This window comes from Gymnogyps californianus, chromosome 4 (genome assembly GCF_018139145.2).
Source record: "Gymnogyps californianus isolate 813 chromosome 4, ASM1813914v2, whole genome shotgun sequence".
Lineage (NCBI taxonomy): Eukaryota > Metazoa > Chordata > Aves > Accipitriformes > Cathartidae > Gymnogyps > Gymnogyps californianus.
This window is the reverse complement of record NC_059474.1, coordinates 72,726,745-72,750,622: the sequence shown is the minus strand read 5'-3', so window position 1 is coordinate 72,750,622 and position 23,878 is coordinate 72,726,745.

Here is a 23,878-nt window from a genome sequence, read left to right as displayed (position 1 = left end):
CCATAGCTCACTTTGACTTCACAGAGATGCATTTTTATAACAGAACAAGCTCAGCATTTAACTTCCAAAAAGGATGAAGACATGAAGCCCATCTGAAGTACCTCTATTTTACAAAAAATCCATATGCACATAAACTAATGAGGATTGCTGAGCCAGGCATTTTTATTTAAAGATCTGGGCTATACTAAAGTAGGAGCTACTTTGGAGATGGAATAACTAATGTTATCAATTGTAATTGTAAAAATATTGGGGGGAGATAATCAAAACATAAATACAATGTTGTTCTTTGCATAAGCGCTCTCCAAAGTATGACTCCACAGTTAGACAAATCAGAAAAAGGGCTGAATATTTCAAGAAAGGTGGCAGCACTGCAGAAGTTAAATTCTGACATATATGTCATGATCGTGTAGGATTTGTAGAACACATAAGCCTCAAGGTGATATTTGCTTGTAACTCAAGTCTGTGTAAGATGCATACTGTCGCATGGTGGCACTTGTTAAGTCAAGTTCAATATGTTCACTTTCATGATGCTCAAGTAAGACATTTAAAAGGACTCAGAATGGATCACAAGCATAAAAACATATCAGTGTTTTCAACATGTTAAAAAAAGCTGCTTATATTTGATAATTTAAAGTCTTCAACATATATTCTCAGTATTTGTTCAATTCTTTGTCTTAATTGCTAAGATAAGCATGGCTAGAACAAGCTACTATATAACTGATTCACATAAAATATGAAGCCATTAATAAAGCATGTCAGAGAATGCAGCATCTTAGTGTTTGGAGAGGTACAAGTTCTAGTGACATGTCACTTGTGCACTGGAGTCTCACAAAAATGACAGAAATGATGTTTGAGAATTCTCACATTCTATGTGTTATCACTGCCCAAGACATTCATAGCCTTTTGTGCTTGAATACAACAGAAAGCCATTTGGCCTTGTCTTTTAATTAAGTATACATAAGAACAGTTTTACCAAAGCAGGCCAAAGGTCCATTGAATCCATTACCCAACAGTGGCCATTGGAAGAGCCTAAGAGCAGGGTATGCATATAGAGAAACTTCCCCAGTGTATCTTCACAGTCTCTAATGTCTCCAAATTCAAGATATCTTCAACCAGAGGTTGGATTGTGTAAAAATTAAAATATATATTTAATGAAACAAATACAAAAATTGAGACTTTTTTAAATCTAAATATTTCTCAGATTTAACTTTACTCTATCAATGTGGTGTAAGTTAAAATAGCAAACCAAGAACAACTGCCCAAAGATAAAATTGTCTGATACCAAAAAAAGACTGTTTGGTTTTAATGTATGTTTCCTCCCCGCATGTCAGTGAATTTAGATTTTCATTATGCAACACACACTTCAGAGGTTTTTTTCACTCATAGAAGTGTAATACCCAGTTTAACAAAGCACTTACAACACACATATCTAAGCATGTTCATGTACTTGCTTATATTGAAAATTGAAGTTAACATGCTTAAATACTTTCCTGAACTAGGTCCATTCTAAAGTATCTGGATGACAAAAACCTTCAATATGATAATACCCAATCATACACAGTTGCAAGCTAAAAATGCATAGGCACAGTAATAATAAAAATAAATAAAACTGAAAAAATATACATTTTTTTGCAGGTAAGAGAAGAAAATGCAACACTATGAAGGTTTTGGAATTTTGAAGGACATTTCAAAGTAAAACATCTTTGACTTGATGATTGTAATTAGATACCCAATTCTGTTTCATCATTTGATCCAACCTCTTTCTTTCCTGTGTCTACACTGTTCATCTTAAAATAAAATAACACAAAATGATTGGCTGCTCAAAAAAGCATATTTTAAAACAATGCATGATAATCAGCTCTATGAATTATTATTATTTTTTAAACTCAATCCTACCTTCTTTAAAGTCAATGACATATATTCAATTTATTCCACAGGAGTGGGAGTGAGCCCTTGATTCATTCATTTGCATATAATCTGACAGAGATACATGCTTTTGAATATAAAGTAAAATAAATCTGTTTCTCTTGGCAGTAACACAGGATAAAAGACTCCCAGGGCAAAGAACTGATGAATAAGGTTAGTTTGTCAAAAATTGTATTACTAATGGAAAAGAAAATCTCAAACTCTTTTAAAGAGTGCAGTCTAGTAACATTTTCTTTATGAATTCTGACTTTGCAGTTTGTGTAAACAAAGTTTCCTAAAGTGATTATCAGTGTGATACAAATAGCTTATGACCTGTTTGCAGATATAAAAGCCTCTCCTCTGTTCTGCGTCCCAACAGAAAAGAGAATATTGTTTAGAAGTAATAACTAAACCAATATAAACCTCAATGCTCTCTTTTTAAAAACTTAAACTATATCAAATAAAGTTTTGGTATTCCATTGTTTAAGTGTGTGAATAAAAGCACAGAATCTAAGGAGTGGAATACCCATTATTATACTGAAAACAACTCAAGTAACTAAGACAAGATCCTATCTTTCAGTGTGTCAATGAAGCTACAGAAACTGAAGTTAGCCTCTTGCATAAACATTTGTCTCAGTCACATCTAAAAAAAACACATAAAAATTGGGTGCAAGAATAGCAGTTCTTTATGACTTTTTCATAAGGCAAATGAGAAAGAAATGGAACTGTCCATATGTGTGTGTGTGTACATGTAATTCATTTTCAGAAAGTAAACCAATATAGGAAAAAGTCACATAAATGAATGTTAGTTCTACTTAACTTCAAAATAAAAATGGCAACTAAGGTCACTGGAACTTGAGAACTACACAGATTAATACCTATTCTTCAAGAGCTGTCTGGTTCCATTTTCTACATTGGTAAAATTAATTTTAAAAAATCTCTATTATAGAGATCAGTAAAGGATTCCATACCACCTTTTATTAGAACAAATTTAAGGGCCAAATTTAAAAAATATAACGAAACAAAACAAAAAAATGAAGAGAAGAAACATTTCAATTTCACTTCTTTGTCTGGGATTTCATAAATAGCAGTAAGCACAAAAGTGGTTTTAAAAATAGAATTTTAATGCAATATATTATGTGGGCAGCTGTAAACCTTATCAAGACAAAGTCATTCCATTCCTCCTATTTGAAAATATTCTCTGCCTTTCAGATATCAAGCACATGCTCTGTCTTTTCAAAGAGCAGTGGAGGATATCATACAGATGAGATGCTCACTGATATCCTGGACAAGCTCCATTGATTTTTCCAAATACTCTGTATTAGCACTGAAGAGTCAAGGAAGGTCTCTATATCACTGTTAGTTTTTCCAGTGTCCTCTGAGCAATTTGTATTATTTATCCATTGAAATATCACAATATAATGAAGACAGAAATAACACGCTTCTACAAGAAACAAGACACCGATCTCAAGTGTCTTATATACAACATATTGAACTTTAAACCCAGCACTCTAAGCTTTATTGCTATTAAACAAACACAAAAAAACGCCAAAACAGGTGTTACTTTGTCTAGTAATACTCCTAACACTTTACATTTTATCAGTTTTATTTCTACGCAGAAGTGTGGGAGTTGCACCCCAAACAGCACAGAGGTGAACAAACATAGTTCTGTCCTGGCTTCCAGCAAACCCTCTCTATGAGCATCTGTTCTGCACCTTTTCAGACCTTGTCTCCTCACCGCCTCTAGCATCCCGCCCCAACCCCCCCTATTTTGCATCTATTTGAAGCTTTAACCCTCGTCTCTGAAAGACTCTGAAGCCTGCTTGACTTCATTTCTGTCCGCAACTCCTTCATTTTCTCCCACTTCACATATTTACTCCTACCCAGCCAATGCTCTTAAACAACTTTGTATCCTCTTCCCATTCTTGTCTTTGTGCCTTGTGTGTCAAATTAACACTACAACTCTTTTTTTTCTCAAAAGGTATCGGTCTGCTACGTAATCCACTTACAAAGAAGTGTTGTTAAATCTATATGTACAGACATACCTATATAATACGTATGTATATACAGACACACCAGTCTTCATAAATTATCAGTCTCCTGTAGACTCAATGCATTATGTTTGAACATTATTGATAGATTTATAGGCATGCTTTTGGACAAAGAGTTTGTCTCCCCGTGTTCTGTGCAGAAATCAAAATTCCAGTAGCTTTCAACTGATAATTATATACTGAATTTAAAAGTAATCAACCCAATGTGCCCTAGAAATTACTCATGAAAAGGATTATTCATGTATTGCCCTAACACTTGTCACTCAGCCAGAAGTGATGCCTGACTTAACTGAAAGTATCGATTTGCTACCCTGAAATTTAATTTTTTTAAAAGTAATTTACAAGGTATTCCATAGCACCAGTCATAGAAGCTACAGCATCTGAGCTTTAATCCGCACTCAGTTCACCCCTGCTCTTCTGTCATTATATTGTTCATAGACATATGAAGATGAAGACATTTTTTCAGAAGCCCTTGAGGAGAGCATGGCTGTGACTTTTAGAGTCTGCTCCACAGAGCAGAGCAGCTTTTGAATGGAACATGATGTACATGTGAGGATATCTCAGGCATCACTGAGGCAAAGTTTCAGCAACAGACCCAATAACAGTTCAAGAAATTATCAAGAAAACACAGGAAGAATTTGGAGCAAAGGCTTAGGTTCCACATAAGTCTGCACATGGTAAAACCATTTTGTGAAGAGAAATCTACTTCTATATAGGACTAAGTATCTTTTTGAACTAAGACCCCTGGGGTCTAGACAGACTGATGACTATATTGAACAATAATAAATTATTCTAAGTAACTCCAGGATACAGCTGCTGTTAGTGATTTACTAGGCAATGAAATAAATTAATGACTTAGTGTTTAAACCTTGCCTTTCATTTTAGGTTTCTAATATCCAAACTCGCAATCTTCAGACCAACACATATATGAAGTTTAATTCTCCCTACACTGTATGGGAAGCCTAGATACGTAACTTTAGGCTTTGTCAGAATTTTAAAGTAGATCTTCTCTGTAGAGATATTCTCCGTAGAGATATTCTCCCCCAAGCTCTAGTCTCCCACTCATCAAAACAGTATGCCCAGTTGTAGAGTGCTGTGGCTTTTTCTGTGTATACCCTGAGTTTCTATCCATGGAAACACAGTATACAGAGAATGGAGAAAGGTATTATACCAAACCATGGAGTAAGGATCAAGACCTACACTGAAGAGAGAAGTTTCGCATACATTGCAGAGTGCAGCTTAGTCGAGGTTACTTTTGAAGAAGTTAGCACAAATTTCAGAGACAGTGAATGCACGGCGCCCTGGAAGTCACTCTGGCTCATTGCTGTGGTGAGAACGGGCATTTTGGGAGCATGGGAGACAGCTGAGAAAACTTCCTGTAATGACTTACCTTTGTCTGCACTTGCCCGATCATTCAGATCACAAGCTAAGGTTGGCAAACGTGATTTTAGCTTGTCATCAGGCCAGAAGCTGAGAGCTGACTTAGTAGAGTGTGTTACAGTCAGCCATTTTTTGCAGGGCAAAGAAAACTTATAAGAACTCATATGCTTTGGAATGGTCTCATTCTGATCATAGATCAAGCGTTTCTGGATCACAGAGCTGTCTACAGTGATAATACAGCAGCATTCACCAAACAAGGAACATACTCACCAGATGCATATATGCCATAACAGCTTTGAAAATAAACCTCTGATACTAATTTAAAATATTTCTTTCCTATGAATATTTGCTCTGTGGCAATGCATATCATGCAGATGTGACCCTTATTCAATTATAAACTCTCTTTTCTTTATCACAAAAGTACAGATCATAGTTATTCATATAAGAAATTTCATTTTCTTTATAATTTAAACCCAAATGATAACTTGTTTAACCAGGTAATAAAATTAATTTCCAGCTTAACTACCACCTTTTTCTTAGTCATTCTGAAGTAGGACAAAATTATAAATTAAAGTTACATTAATAAAATTTTCCAACACAAGTATACTTCCTTAATACATCTTCACCTGTTCCCAGACACAGACTCCCAGGTCAGGTTTATATCACTACATACTTAATTTTCACAGTAATTTTAGTCAGTAAGAATAAGTGGCAGATGTGAAAATCTCTTCAGTTCCTACCTAATGATTGACAGACATTCTGTGTCTAAGTAGATCCATTAACAATGTACAATGATCTATGAAATCAGTTTCTGGTGTATATATTCAAAACAATGAACAAAAATCAATATCATTTTTAAAAAATCTAAAAAAAAAAAAAAGTAAAAAGAAAAAATTACTGCTGCCAGGCTTGAGAAAGATGTGTGAATACTATACATAAAGTTAATATGTGAATTTGGGCTTTGTATCACCCGTATCCTTAGTCTGGTCCATAGTTGTCCTGATTCTGGATTTCACAGTTTGCCACTAGTCAGAGAGTCAGTGCAGGGACAGCAATGCAGGATAAGAACATGATTGTCATGAGCAACCACTGGAGGAATTAATTGTTCCTTGATGCTGCTCATGTCCTGGTGTGCTGGTTTGGACTGGGATAGAGTTCATTTTCTTCATAGTAGCTAGTATGGGGCTATGGTTTGGATTTGTGCTGAAAATAGTGTTGATAATACAGGGATGTTTTCGTTATTGCTGAGCAGTGCTCACACAGAGTCAAGGCCTTTTCTGCTCCTCACCCCACCCCACCAGCGAGGAGGCTGGGGGTGCACAAGAAGCTGGGAGGGGACACAGCCGGGACAGCTGACCCCAGCTGACCAAAGGGATATTCCATACCATAGGACGTCATGCTCAGCATATAAAGCTGGGGGAAGAAGAAGGAAGGAGGGGATGTTCGGACAGATCGCGTTTTGTCTTCCCAAGTAACAGTTACCGTGATGGAGCCCTGCTTTCCTGGAGATGGCTGAGCACCTGCCTGCTGATGGGAAGTACTGAATAAATTCCTTGTTTTGCTTTGCTTGCACACGCACGGCTTTTGCTTTACCTATGAAACTGTCTTTATCTCAAGCCACGAGTTTTCTTACTTTTACCCTTCTGATTCTCTCCCCCATCCCACCGAGGGGGAGTGAGCCAGCATGGTGCTTAATTGCCAGCTGGGGTTAAACCACCCAAATGTGGGCTCAATTGCAAATCACACTGTCAGTTCCACAAAAACAAGTATTGGCAGTTTCCTGTGGATTTCCTTGGAAGCAAATTGAACCAAGACAAGCTTCAATCACCACCTTCAACCCCAGCCGTGATAGCAGTAGGTCATTAGGCTTAGAGGTTCAAGCCCAGCACTTAAACATCTAATGCATACATGGTCGAGGCACAAGCCAAAGAGGTTTGAATACAGTTGTATCACTCATCTTTTTATGTCTTGAAAAGCAAACAAAAAAACCTCAGGAGACAAACAAGGATGCCACAGAAGCCTGATTTTTAAGCTACATTTTTACATAGTTCAACTCATAAAATAATACAGTCGGATCCTGCTTTTATTTTTTTTGTTTGGGTTTTTTTAATTTTTTTTTTTAACTGCAGCAGATAAGAACATAAGTGGATTTCCACACACAAACTGTATGTTTTCTCATTAGGACACTTGTATATATTCTGGAGGACTGGTGGGCAAAAACAGACACTGAGGGAAGGGAAGAATTTCTGATGTAGCCTAACATGAAATCATTTACCACTTACTTCAAATACTCAACTTACTTCAAGAAAATGAACAGTGTCTGATTATTCCTAATGACAAATTATTCTGTAACACTGAAAGAAAAATGTAAAAGCACAGGTAGGTAATTATTCCTTAAAAGCAATCGAGACTCACATTTATAAATGACAGCATTAATCACGTGTATTCGCTATAAGTGAAAGAAACGTGATGATCTAGAGCAAATGTTTTTTATGCATGTGGTTACAGATTCAGCAAGCAGAAATTTTCAGAGCACAATTTCTTATTTAGAATTGCATAGCTATCCATTTTTTATTAGCTCTAAATGCTTTCAATTGTCTTTTGAATTTCTGCATCCAAGTGCCACTTCAAGGAGATTACCCTCCATGCTGGCAGTGAAGATTTAAAACTTAACATGGCTTACAATGCATACTTTAGGAAGTTAACTTGTTTCCAGATATTTACATTCTTTAGCTAACCACTCTCATAACAGGTTAAAAAAAAAAAAAAAAAAGAAGATAACCCACACACAATAGAAAAGATTTTTTTGTATCGATGTTTTCTCCCCCCACTTTTTAAATCAAACCAACTTTGGTGTTTACATCTATTATACTGCAAGCAAATAAGGTTGGGTAGATAACTAACTATAGCCCAGAGAATCCTTTAGTTAAGCAGCAAGCTTTCACTTACGTTATTTTCATAATATCTGCATTTTGGCAGACGTGTCGATTTCAAAGGTGATAGTTTCACAGCTAAGAAAAGCAAATTGCAGAAATTCAAGCACGTGTAACAGAGATGAGGCAACGCACCACCAGCAATCTAAAACTTCTCAAAAGTTAGCACATCATTTTGAATTGTAGCCCTGGAAGATGTTACAAATGTGTTAAAGACAACAATGCTAGAAAAATATCCTTCTGTGAAGATTTTTTCCCCTTATTACTTATTTTTCCTCCTCAAAGAAATGCAGGCAATGAAACAGTTACTTAAAAGCTGGTGATGAAAGCAGAAGACTGACCAAGCTTGTAAAACTGAGTTTTCATTTATCTCAACATTGCTGGATAATCATCATTACAGAGGATCTTTATTTCAAACATTTAGAAAATAGGCAGTTTCTAATAAAAATGTATTTACTGACAGAAATTTTGCTGACAAAATGCAAAATTCTTGTGTGAATTTTGAATATTTTCAATATCAATACTTAAAAAACCAGCCCTATCAGCTTTCCAGCACTTAAAGCAGAAAGGTTAGTAAGCAGCGTGAAGCAGATTATAATAGAGCTTCTACCATAATGGCACAGGCAGATTTTGGAGATAAGAGTGTGGATTCCATGCCCTTAAGAAAACTAAAGGACAGCAAGTGTTTTTTATGTGCATTGCACGTGAATTGACATAGTTGGAGCCACTGCATTTGCAGGGAGTAAAGGACCACTCCAGAGAAACTAAACAGGCTTTCATATATATTCATATACCTTTAGGGACATAAAATTCTAAATATAGACTGAGAGTGTCTCTGGAAATATCTATTTTGCCTGCATGCTTATCCAACCAAGAACAAGACAGTTGTGAATCAGAAGCTATGAAGCTGCGGTTATTTTGAGAAGGGCATTAACCACGACCACAAAGCCTCTGCGGTACATTCGGCTCATGTGCAGCAGCCTTGCATGAGCTACTGGCTCCTATAATCTTGCAAACGCCTGGGTCACACACTATGGGAGTCAAGCAGACCTGCCAAAACTAGAACGAGTTTGTTTAATCACACCCTACTTCATGGATCTTCCACTGCTCTAAGCACTATAAAGACAGACAGGACTCCAGGCAACACAATCCTCTATTTACATTACCCGAGTTGTAGAATTAGTCGTAAAACATTTAGCTTGGCATAAGATCTGCTTCCCAAGTAGGTTAAAAAGAAGTAAAGAGGTAGGAAAATGATAGGAAAACTATCATAGGAAAGGACAACAGATAGTTTATTTAAAATAAATAACCAGATTATATATATACACCAAGTTATAGCTATGTACTGCCATTGATCTCTTTGACAGGAAATATAGAGACCAAACAAAATTTCAGATAAAAGTCCCACATGCAAATGAGCAACAATCAATAGTTGCACTAGGTACTTCCACCAAGGATGAGGTAAGTAACCATTTTGAATAATCTATCATTGTAACAGGAGTCAGTTTAAAATAAAACCCAGCACATTTCATTAAATGGCAGCAACAGCTAATTGATGAATTGTTCCTGCTACAACTATTTTAATTTCTGGGATAACAAAATGAATACAGAATCCTCCATCTTGACTAATACTATTCTTATTAGGTGAGAAAACAGTATAAATTGAGAACTTGTAAGGGGCCACACATGCTGTACATCAAGTAATTGAATGCTACTCTATCTTTCATTATAGGTCCTGAGAAAGGAGTTACTGAAATCAGTTCTTTATTTAGTATGAAAATTCTGGTCAAATAAGTTAACATGTAAGGAAAATGTGATTCTGACATTAAAAATTGGTTGTATAAAAGTGTTGTTTTATTATACAGTTATGCATGACGTGCTACATATAAGTAATACCAAACCTCCTTTCACTTAAGCCATATGTAGAAAAATATTTTAGGATACAGTTGTGATAAGATAGCTGTAATTACTTTGCTGCCCTGAAGATACGAAGGTGCATAGCTGTCACAAGTGATATTTGTTAATGATAATGACTTAAAAACTACAATAAACTTTTAATTTTTTTTTTCATTGGTTGTAGAGAAGTAGTATAGTTGCAGAAGAAAAAATATGATTCTTCAGCACAACTGAGAAGTTTTGATAACTTCACATGCAGAAATCCACTGACAGAAATAAGGCATAAGACAGCTGCCATTACTAGAGTATAATCAAAGGCATCTTTTTTGCAGAATCTTGGTGTAAGATCACAGACTATTTTTTGGATTTCAAGTTAACTTTCTAATTAGATCACAAATCTTTGTTCTTTCTAATCAAGACAGATGTCAAACAAATGTCCATATGAGACAACTAAAAAGCAAAATTCAAGTCATTGTCCTCAGAGTCAATATTCAGTGTAGAACAGTACTTGACCAATAATTTAAAGCGTGTATTTTATTTGACACTAGACTGTTACTGGATATGGGAACGTAAGACTGAAACTGTTTTTTTTATTGATATATACACCGCAAATGTTAGGTATACATTTAAACTTGATACAATCTATTTATTATTTCCATTCAGCATTTATGCATATTGAGTAAGAATATCTGCCCAAAATAGAAGGTGTTGACTTTACCTTAACCTCAAATTCAAGAACAATCTTGACTATTTTGCCAAGTAAAGAGGAAGAGGAATTGTTTGTTGTGATTGTAAATGACTACAATGAGGTATAGAATTTCCTAGCCTGCTACAATAAGGTCTGCTGATTAAATCAACGTGTATAATTGCTAAAATGCATCTCTGAGTAACGTCCCTTTTAAAATCATCACAGTGCTCTTTCAATGCATTAGCAGAGATGACAAGTGTGCTCATAAAGGACTTATGTCTTACATGGTAATATCTGTGTTAGGTCAAATACAGTAACATGCAGAAAAATCCTCCTCAGCAGTGCCACAAACTGTGAAAGGAAAATGTGATAGAAGATATTCAGTACCATCTCCACTGGATCAATTTCTAGGTCAGTTGTTTGTCCTTTAAAAACGTCAAAGCAAGACATATGTTCACAACTGCAGTCCTTTTAAATAATATGCTTCATTTGAAACCTAAAATATGCCTTATTGTTTCTTCTGAGATTAGTTTGAGTTGAAGAATGAGTTTATCCAGTGTGAGGAGAGCAATGTAAAATAAGAATACAGAGTCCTCAGGCACTGTGGCTCTGACACACGTCATATACTGCAGCAGAAAGATCACTGGTGATCTCACATTTTCAGGGCAAAGGATTTAGAGAATGGGTCACTGCTACCTGCTTCTTTAAACTATGCTTCTGCCATTCATTCTGTATACTACTGCAGAGCTTTTATCCATTTAAGGAAGTAACTCTGTTTGGGATTACTTGTAAAATAGGTAATTTGAGCTTTATTAATTTTTTGCAGGAATTTCCTTTACTTGCACAGGAGCTAATTAGTTTAAGTCCTGAAACTATCTGGAGCGAAACACAGAAGTTTCTCATTGAGGCAGAAGAGCATTCTCTTTTGCCCACGCTAAGTGCTCCATGAAGTTAAACAAGGTTAGGCTTCCTCTAAAGAAGGCAGATTCTGCTTTGAAAAAGCTGGACACAAAGTTCTGAAATATGAATACAGTTTGAGTGAGGTAATTCAAGCCAGGTGCTACACAGTGACAGTTTTCTAGTCACGGTATTAGCGCATACCTAGTCCTGTAAGGATTAATGAGACCCTTGAGAATTAATAAGTCTTTCCATGTAGTATTAAACAACCTTGCTCTCACAGATGCTGAATATCCTATTGACCTAACAAAAATGCTTAGCTTCTTTCAGCATTTCACATTATTCATTTTAACTGCCTTCATACTGAGGGATACAGTACATTTAATAAATACATATATTCAAAGCCACTTTTTTCAGCCTCATGATCTTTTCTTATATTTTCTTTCATGGTGATCAGCAGATTGCATTGGCTTTTACCAGGAGAGAATTAACACTTTGGGCTACTCTTTCTCCTACCACTCTCTGTCCGTGCAAAGCTGGTTCACGCATCCAGCTTAACTGTTCCATGAGGATCATCCCAACACAAGGTACCACAAAGTACATACAAAACTTACTTTAACTCACTTCTTATGAAATAATATCTCCAAGTGGCAACAAAACCTCAGCATCTGACTTGAGTTGAGAAAGGATTTCACAAAGAAAAAAAGTACACTGCATAGCAGGGTAGGCCAAGTGACACAAAAGACACCTTTTAATCTCTCCAAACAGTTCTGTACCAAGAGAAATGTGGACAGAGCCAGTTGTTAGGATTGCTATTGCTGGACAGAAAGAGGACAAAAAATAAGCACTATTTTACTTTACATTACTTTTTCCATTGACCAATCCATTAAGCATTGACTTAAATACTGAATTTATAACAAAAAAAAATGGTGCATATTGATTCAGAGTTATAAAATAAATAAAATATCAAGCATCAAGTTGTGCTTGTGACAGAGACAGCTTACAATAATTCAGTCTATGTCTATGCACAGTGTAACATGTGGATCCTGAAACTGATATGCTGCTCCACCCCAAACATGAATGACATCAAGTAGGATGATGATTAAACAATGAAGTGATATTGTAATGTGAGGTTACAGTGCCATAGGACAATACAAACAATACAAGGATACTTGCCAATACAATAACTTGCATTATGTAAGCAAATAATTTACCTGTTTAATTAAAGTTAGGAAATAGTATTAGCTTTGTATATTTACAAAAAAACAACAAACAAATCTTATATTAGTTATTCAAGTGGAAAAGGCAGAAAAACACAAACGTTCCGATCAGTTTTAAAAATCAGCATGTTGTGAAAAAGTGTTAAATTGCAGGCTTGAAATTTTTATAAACAACACAGAGCTAGAAACATTCTGTTGCCCCTTTTGACTTCTGATAATAAACTGGGCATCAGCGATGTTAAAGTTGGCAGAACAATAGATCCTAACAAGAACTGTGAAAAGGTCAAAACTGACCCATCTGTCTTAACACAGAATGAAAAGGATATTTGATGAAAGCTGTTAACATCTACACGTAGGAGTCTTTGTATCTTTTATACAATGAAAGAATAAATAAAATTAGATTTAAACTGTCAGTTTAAGAAAAGTTCTATGAATATATATCCTTTATTGCAGTTTTTCATCGGCTTTTTGGTTAGCATCTGAATTTGAATGAAAAGTGCATTCCACTTCTCCAAATCCTAGCTGTTCAGAAACTGGGCTGGATAGTTCATACAGAACTGAACAGTTTGTGAATAATGCATTGCTAATAACTAGAACAAGTAACTTTCAAAAAAAGCGATTAATAAATGGTGCATCCAAGATTCCCTATTAAAAAAAACTTGAAGCCTTGCTAAACTCTATGTAACATGAATTTGCCAGCCATTTTAGCAGTCACGTGGAATATTTAATATTTTCATCCTTTCACTACATTATCCCATTTCCTGTATCCTACTTCAATATAGGATCACCCACTAATGTGCTGAAAGAAGAAAAAAAGTCACCTCTAAACAAACAAGATTTGCACTAAACATGCATCAGCTGGAGAAGAAACAAATCCAGTTTTAGTTACCTCTAGATCTGAACACGAGATCGTATCTTTTTAGTGCCATTCTGCAAATCTGGCCTTTTCAGGATGGGATTTCGGCAAAATGTTCTTGTGGAAGAGGGTGCAGTGGCAGCTGTGGGTATAGGCAGGGTCAGACTTAGGGGGCACAGAAAGACAACAGCTGGACAGCTCTCTCACAAGCCTCTTTCCCAGAAACCTCAGGGGAATGCTTGTGATCAAGCATCTCTCATCCAAAGGAGAGCAGAAGAAACATGCTGCTTTTACTCTGCCCTGGCGTCAGGAAGCATGCCAGATCTGTGTCATCCCTCTCACTCCCTGCCAGCTTACCCACAGAAGTTTCTCCTCCCCCACCTCCGAGCATAGCCGTGATACTCTGCAGATGAAGTCAAAACCACTTGTTTTGTCTTTGGGGTGGCAAGAAACAAACTTATCCATCACTTTCTGCCATTCAGGCCTCTAGTATCATCACCAATATGCTGCCCTGTGAAAACATTTGCCTACTGTCAGTTAACTAGCAGCAGCTTTGCTTTTTGCATTTTAAGATTCTTTGGAATATAGGACAGCTATCATTAAAATTACTCTAGATCCTCTTCATAGCTACTTACTAGAATTTAAAACTGGGGGTCAAAGTATGGTTGGCTATATTATAAATGAACTGAAGCTATCTTAATCCATCAATTCATCTTTGTTATTATTATATCCCATTTTTCACATATTTTGGCATCACTTTTATTCAACTTAGAACTACTTTGCAGCATGTAGATGTACTTTGTATCACAGGAATGTGTTTGTTAATGAAAACATTTATAAAAAGTTTAACATATCTTTTTTTTAAATTTTTGACATTTGACTGAAATTGAAATACATAGCTAAGGATAGCATACTGCGTAAGATACATATGCACGTAACATAAGATAGCATGTTGTGGTAAAGAGTGCAGAGTATTATCAGATCCCTTTCTTTAGCCCTTTTCTACTTCTCATGGCACCCTACCAACCAAAAATATTTTTCAAGCAGTATGGTGTAAAAAATAATTGCTTAGTTACAAAATTACAGTTTATTTGAAGTTCGTATTTATTCTAATATTTATTTAAACACATTTAATTTTCCTAGATAACCCCCATTACTACTTTCTATAATATTGGGTGTAGGTACCTAGGTTTCTACAGCTTTATGCTGCAAGATCATGAACTGTAATATTTATAGTTAAATATGTTACAGTTATTTAAGTATGTAAATATTTCTTTGAAAGCTGTACTTTGTTACATTCTGATAACTGGCATTAAATATTCTATGTCAAATCTGCAAGCCCTCCTACATTAGCACATACATCTACAGTTCTCATATCCATACAGTTTTCTTCAATGCTTTACAAAGGATTCTTCTGGTTCAAGAACATCCATGGAAAAAAATATTCTTCCAGATTAAGGTTTGTTAGAGTAATTTGGTTAGGCCCTCTGGATTAATCTCTATTAAATTCTATTAAACCTTTTCCTAAGAGTAATGTTTTCATATAATGAAATCCTGTAAACACAAAGTCAGGCAGTGAACCATGGCTAAGCTGCACAAAATTAAATTCAGGAAATTCAAGATTTTCCTTTTTGTTCATCTAATCCTTGGATAACTCATGGTCAATGCTACAGAGGAAATACTTAGCCGACTTGTGCCCTTACATGTTTGTGCAGCAAAGAAACTGCAATCTCATCTAGTTAGCCATGATGGGACACTTGCCCCCTTTAACACTGTTTTAGCCCTGGCCTCAAAAATATCAGAACATACTAATTTCCAAAAGTACAATATGCCAAGCATGATTAGAAAGTGGTTAGTTACTATTTAAATAGATTTTTTAAAACACCTAACATTGACTCTGCTGATGCACTACTGTAAGGTCAGTGGTTATAACACAAGAAATCATCACAAAATCAGTGGCTGAAGCTCTTTGTTTCAGCTATCTTCATTAGTCTTAGAGAACGAAATTCTCCAAGTCTTAGAGAATGAAAGCATTTAATGTATTAACGTGGTTAAATGTGGTACGAAAACTGGCATTTTCACAACGATGGTAGTAATCCTAGCTGGAAATAATCATTTGGTTTTTAATCTCTCAGAATAGGAGCAACGGTAGTCCTCAGAACTGCCCCTTTGAACCATATACCTAAGCCAGGAAAGCGGTGTGCTCTAGTTCTACTACATGAGTAGCATTTCAAAAACCAATGGAACAACTTCTGTACTTAAAATTCTTCATTTTAAAAGTGGCTTTCCTGGATGAATCAAGGAACTCAGCTATTTTTCTCATACATGCCATACTTGGCAGAAGTGAAAAGGGCATTGTGAACTGGCAAAGAGCAGCATCAGATTTTTTCCTGCATGTCCAATAGCTAATTAAAATAAGCATGACTGAATGAAATAGCCATGAGAATCTAAATGAAAAAATTCTTCTCAAAATTCAAAATGAAATGCTTTAGGACAGACTTTTCTCACATTCGTTAGTTTCTTTCAACAAGTATTCAAAACAGTCCTGGGTGCTCTGATCTCTGTTACTACAAAAATTATCTCCATTTTATTTCTTAAATGTTTCTCTATTCATGGCATTGTGTATAAAAGAGTGAGGTCTTATCTTCTGAACTGGGAAGAATATTTTATCTACATTAGGAAAAACAACACTTGGAATGATAAAACAAAAGAATTATAAAGCTTCGCACGAAGCTTCTGAGTTTTACCTTTCCTGGCTTTTCTAGTGGTGGGGGGGGAGGGGAGGGGAAGAAAAGTGTCAGTGTTATACAGTAAAGGACTTGGCAAAAGGCACTTCAACCTATTGAATAATTTATGCTGATTTGAAAGGTAATATATCCAATATCACTGAACAATGAATTACCTCCATTAGAAAGTAGATGCAAACAAAAGCATTTGTGCATCAGAGGTTTTGTACCTTCATTTAACTAACAGTTTTGAACTTCAGTTTGGTCTTAGGCAGTCCCTCTGGCCTAGAGAAATAACTGTCATGGCTCAACTAGGAAAAAGCGTGTGGGGGGGAAAATGCATTTTGGGCATTAGTATTCAAATATAGACAAGACATCTCAGAGAACCCTAGTTAGAACTACAGTCATAATTTTCTTACCTGCTCTTCAGAGAGAAGGGAGCAAATGCATCAATTCACGGGTGCAATGATGGTTTCAGCAAGAGGTGAGAGTCATGTCTGGTGGCCTCTCACCAGGAAGGCCATTCTAAATCAGTTTAAAATGGGAAACGTGGCATGGGATGATCCAATACTCCTCTTGCACTCTGCGGTGCCGCTGTAGATATGTTTGGGGTTTTTTTGCGTCTAGAGGGAGAGAGAAATTGAGGTTTATGTATCTGATCCAGGACCTTTGTTTACTATTAACTGAACTTTTCTGAACATGCCACATTACAAGGCAGGTTTGGAGTACAGTCTTCCTCCGTTGGCAAGTAAAGGAAGTACATGGACAAAATAGTACATGCTTTAGGAGACTGCTACTTTGCAAGGTACTCGAGTTACCCAAGAAATATGGCTACAAACCGTTTAGCAGATACATTTTTGATAAAGCTAGCATGCTTTAGACCTCTCCTGCCTGGTAAACTGGCTGAGGTTGAAGAGAAGCCTACTTTTTAGCAACAGATAAATAGTACGAATATTTGGTCCACCCAGATGCATTGACTCCTTGGTAAACCACAATTAGAATTTTTTTTAAGGGAATGAATCTCCTGAAACACTAACAGCCATAGCTGGAATCTAATTTCTGGAACTGTGAAGGAATAAACTTCCCTTTGCTCCCATATCCAAGGAGCCTGGAACACTCATAGCAGAATTGAAGGAAATAAGTTACTGGTAGTAAGAAGATAGGACCAACTTTGCAGGAGGCAGAATCTGACCGCGGGGCGGGGTTTCCTAACAGACAGAATCAGCAGCGAAACAATAGTTGAAAAGTACAAGTTATTGCCAAACAATTCCTTGACCAGCTGAAAAAAAACCCTGCAGAGTGCTTAAACCTCGTATCTTCCCACAGGTCAGAGACAGTAAGAATTAGTCCAACACTGCCAATTATCTTATATAATATTTCTTTTTCCATAGAGGAAATTGTGAGGTCAGTGCAAATAATTAAAATACATCTTAAACTGATTAAAATATGTATTTTATGCAACACCCACACAAGGAGAAACTTTGCTTCGGTAGGAAAAGGGCAGTTCAGCTGCAGGCTGTTTTTATGTGTGTAGTATGAGTTGGCAGTAGTCTTTGATCCATATCCTTTGGGCAAATTTGACATCTATTTCACCTGAGGCAGGCACAGATCTTTTGAAGGATATTTCTACATAATGAATGACTGACTGCTAGAAGTCATGTCATTGTCCTCCTCCGCCTCTTCAGATCTGATTTGCAGGCCAGGTGAATCTCATGACATCTCTCCTAGTAAATCAAGCAGTAAGAAGAAATGCCTGAAATAGTCCCCCATCGTGCTGACACCATAAAATCTAGATGATGAGTGATTTTGAGAATCTGAGGAGAAACTCAGCTTACCCTTACATTCATTTCAGAACAGGGCAGCAATTTTGAAGAAAATTCAATCTTTCAAATAACACATTTAGATTCTATGCAGAAAAAATCCTCCACAACTCCTCTAAATAAAATCTATTTTTCCTTCTTAGTTCTCTTATCTCTGCTCTTATTCACTTGTTGTATTTCCCTTCAATATAGCACTTCTCTAATGTCATAGCAGTTTATTTAAGTACAAAATATTTAGTTCTATAGCCAATAATTAAACACTAGTCTTCATATCGCACATCCAAGTTTACTTCAAAGAAGGCTGTGTGACCTGTTTGTGTAAGGTGACGGACACTTTGTAAGTGCCTTGGTAGATAATTAAAGTAAATCATGGACATAAAACCAGGACCAATTCCAGAACACCTGTGAGCTAACCATTCCTAATTGTTACCTTAGCAAAGTTCTCACTGTGGATGTCTCTTCCGGTGATTACAAGGTGAATTTCTTAAACTATTTACTATTTATTTATTCTTTCATTCCATGCATTCTACAGCAGCAAAAAACCTTCTACCTATGAGGAAGAGCTAATCAATTAAGAATAAGCAAAGAATAAAATATTTCTGGAGGCAAACAATCCACAGCAAATAAAACCTGCCCTTTCCCCATGTGATTTGATTTGCTAAACATCTGAAAACATTTCCACTCACAAGTCTGCTACAGCAATTTGAATCCTTTTTATCTTCCAAAGAGCAGCTGTGCAAGGTTTTGTTTTGTGCAAAATCAGCATAAAAACAAGAAATGAGATATCCACCTATAAATATTTTTTTGCTTTTGGTGAACAGTAGATGCTTTCACTAGTTGTCATAAGGAGATAGGAATATGGCCAGATATATATTTAAATAGTGTGGCTCTGCCGTACTGTTAAATGGAAATAGGGAGTTAAATTTTTAATTTTCCTCTGGAGGGGCAAGGAACATTGCTCATCCTCAGCTTAATTTTACTGATCTTTGTTTTGCCAAAACTGAAAATTCATTAATTTTAGCCAGACTGAAATAATGTACTCTGTTTGCAGTGAGGACGTTTCATGCAGTGCTTAATAATGAATATATGACTGCATATTAAACATGCAACAAGGTAGCTGATCGCTTCATGCTAAAGAAGAATACTTAGGACACGGAAGTTTCTTCCTAAACTACATAACATGGAGCTCTTCTGGAAGTTAATTTCTCCTAACATACGCAAAAAAATAATTCCTTCAAGAAGACTAAATCTCATACAGACATATAGAGATACAGAGACAGATATACAAACGCATACTCTCACACACATATACATATGTATAGGTATAGATGTATACAAACCTATGTCAAGAAGGTTTCCAGAGCAAGATTATACAGATGATTAGAGTTACTGAGTAGTCATAGGCATATATTAAAAGAGATTTTTTAAAAAATGTTATGTACTTACCATAGAGCATATTAAAAGTGCCTTTAAGGCTGTGAACATACATCCTTCTTATACTGCAAGTATTAGGAAGATGTATGTGCAACACCTTCCTTAACACCTATTAGAAGAATATCAAAGACTCTATATAATTAAAAAGTCTCTGCAAAAACAAAGGCAAAAGAGTGGACAAACTGGCAAATTATTTGATAGCAAGAGAAATACCTTGTCTCAACACTCATGCCATACATCTTAAGATAAAAAGCAAGGCTAGAAATGTAGAAGTAAATTGGTTTTAGTAGATTTGAAAAAAGAAAAGCCATTATCTATTCTGTGGAATTCTACTCAAAGAAAAGTGTTTGATAGAATTCAAGGGCAATATTAAAAATCCATTTTTAATGCATCCAAATATATTAACTGCCTTTTTTCTTCTTCTACAATATGATAACTCATTGACTTGCAATAGAGACTCCTACTTCTTCAGCCGTAATGGAAAAATCTCGACCTTATAGAAAGACAAAATTTGCTCAGTCGTTATTCTTTTGACCAAGATATATTTTCTGTCCCAGACAATTTCAGTTTATGTTCTTAATCCTCAAAAAAAAGATAAACCAAAGGCAAAACAGCAAAACCCACTCTGAAGTGAAATCTAAGGTAGGTTTATTTTCTTTCCTTTTTTTTTTTTTTTTTTTAAATAACCGTACCTGTATCTTTTCTCCCTCTGTGTCCTGACTAGAGGTGTATCTTTCTGCTCTGGAACAGCAGACTTGTGAATCCAGTGAAAAGACACTGAGTAACATCTGAAACAGTGCCAAAAGTTAAACAAAATAAATAAAAAGCTTAACCAAACCCCTCTGTTTCCGTCTCTGGATAGTGCTTAACCTTGGCTAAGGGACAAAATCCCACACAGCCACTCTCCCACCCCCACTCCCCAACAGGACAACGAAAGAAAATAAGATGGAAAAGCTCGTGGGTCAAGATAAAGACAGGGAGATCACTTACCAATCACCATCATGGACAAAAAAGGCTCAACTTGAGGAAAATTAATTTAATTTATTGCCAATTCAAACAGAATTGGATGGTGATAAACAAAGACGAAAACTAAAACACCTTCCTCCCACCCCAATGCTTCTGCCCAGGCTCAACTTCACACCTCCATTCCTGACTCCTCCACCTCCCCCCGACCCCAAGCGGCGCAGGGGTTGAGGAATGGGGGCTGCTGTCAGACCGTAACAGCTGCTCTTTGCTGCTCCTTCCTCCTCACACTTTCCCCCTGCTCCAGCGTAGGTCCTTCCCACAGCCTGCAGTCCTTCAGGATAAAACTGCTCCTGCTTGGAGTCCTCTCCACAGGCTGCAGTTCCTTCAGGAAATACCCGCCTGCTCCAGTGTGGGGTCCTCCACAGGCTGCAGGGGAATCTCTGCTCTGGCGCCAAGAGCACCTCCTCCCCCTCCTTCTTCACTGACCTTGGTGTCTGCAGGGTTGTTTCTTGTTCTTTTGTCCCCTCTCCTTCTCGGTCTGTCCGGCATTTTTTGTCCTTTCTTAAATACAAGTTCCCCGAGGTGCCACCAGCTGGGCTGAGGGGCTGAGGTGTGCTGTGCGGCAGGCCCGTCGGAGCTGGCTAGAACAGGCTGTGTCCGGCACGGGGCAGCCACGGCCTCTCTTCACGGAGGCCGTCCTGCAGCCCCCCACTACTAAAACCCTGTAACAGCCGTTACCGATAGATATAGCTTGATTTGGAAAAGCGCAATTGTTTAGGGGTTCGTTTATTGTGGGAAGGTTTTCCACCCAATTTAAAAATTGTGGTTTCTGCTTTTCAGTTTGACAACCACCACTACATATTTCTGAGTGGATATTAACAATGGAACAACCTTGAAAGTGATGGCAGACAACCGCATCCCTGTAATGCTTACCGAAATCAATGATACTCTTAAAACTCCTGCTATTCTTGACTACAGTCTCAACTAAATGTCAAGTTGGAAGCCAGCACCATTAGCTTATACAATCACCATAATTTTCGCTTAAGATTTACTTAGTTTATGGGAAGTTAAAACCTTCTCTTGGACACACTTGAAAATGCTTAATGAAGTATCCAATTGTCCATCTAGCCATCAAGCCTTTTTTTGGCTCTACTGGTATTTTTTAGTTTAATTTCTGATTTGTAAGCACTGGGGGGGGTGACCCTCCTTTTGGTAGTCTTGAAACCTTCACAAATCTCACAAGGTATGATCATTGGATAGCAGACGAACTTCTCTCCTTTTCTTTAGCTGACTTGTGAAAATAACTTGCAGCCCGTCAGGAGGCTGCGGTCTACAAATCGAAAACCATGGAAATACACCATCAGAGGTAGCGTCTTGTTGTGTTTTGCATTTCTCCAGATCACACACATCTGAGGTTTTGGATTGTCAGCATTGCTCATAAAGTAAGTAGGGTGGGAAACACGAAAATGGCCATGGGAAGAGAATTAGGATCAAGATGCTGAGAGGAATGTTCCCAAGGACTTCACAAAATGGCATGATTTCTTAACACCTCAGTCAGAAAATATTACTGTACTATCTGTGGAAAAAGTATGCTAGGAATTTATTTGTATCTGTTAGTTATCTAACACTTTGGTGTCAGAACAAGCTCCATTTAACTCTGGTTTTGGCACTGATGGTCATGTCTAATAAACTGGTGTACAGTAATTTATTTCTTTTTCCCCACTGGCATGATTGCAGCAAATTCATTTCAAATTTGAAATGTATTCATCCCAGATGCCATGAAACCATTTACGCCTTAAAGAACAGTGAGATGTTCCAAATTGCTTGGAACCTGTTCAGGTGGTTGGCAAACAGATCTCGCTGCAGGTAGCAAACCCATTGTTGTGGTTTAACCCCAGCCGGCAACTCAGCACCACACAGCTGCTCACTCACTCCCCCCCTTGGTAGGACGGGGGAGAGAATCGGAAAGGTAAAAGCAAGAAAACTCGGGGGTTGAGATAAAGACAGTTTAGTAAATAAAGCAAAAGCTGTGTGCGCAAGCAAAGCAAAGCAAGGAATTCATTCACCACTTCCCATCTCCAGGAAAGTGGGGCTCCATCACGGGTAACTGTTACTTGGGAAGACAAAACGCCATCAGTCTGAACGTCCCCTCCTTCCTCCTTCTTCCCCCGGCTTTATATGCTGAGCATGACGTCCTATGGTATGGAATATCCCTTTGGTCAGTTGGGTCAGCTGTCCCGGCTGTGTCCCCTCCCAACTTCTTGTGCACCCCCAGCCTCCTCGCTGGTGGGGTGGGGTGAGGAGCAAAAAAGGCCTTGACTCTGTGTAAGCGCTGCTCAGCAGTAACGAAAACATCTCTCTCTGTTTTCAGCACAAATCCAAACCATAGCCTCATGCTAGCTACTATGAAGAAAATTAACTCTATCCCAGCCAAAATCAGCACACCCATTCTGCTGAATTCAAAGGCCAGGCCTCTATGTTTTGTTGGTTTTGTATTTCATAATAAAATTATAATTCACTGAGATGCTGAGCAAGAGAAGTAAATAACGTCTCCTGTGGCTGTGCATGCTTCTCTCTGTGGATTGCTCACCACACTTAGAACATCCGAGGACCCTTGGATCCCACTCAAGGCCTTACCTCTGATGTTTATTTATGCACAGGCATTTCTAAGGCACTCAACACAGTAGTATCATAGTCCTTTGAGAACATAATAGAACAAGCCTTACAATACGCTTGAAAATTAGAGAAGGGCCTTTACACCATTTTACAAGTAGAAATACCAAGTCCAAGTACTCAAAGAATACTCAAAAGTACACGGACTGCTTTGCTTAGTCACCTGAGAAATATAATTTATGACTGATCTGAAGGAGTAAGGTAATTAACCAGGGGCAGCGGGGGGAACTGGGGGAGGGGTGGAAATTAGCTTTCATTTCATTAGAGGAGTCTGTTTCTCTTAGAGCATGGACAGAACGTTATCAGCGTACACACTCATATATATGCACGCACAAGGCATTGAAGCACCTGGAGCTACAAATCCCATGCAGTTCACCTTTACAGGATGAACGCTCCTGTACCACAAGAGCTCCCCACTGGAGTTTGTGGAGCA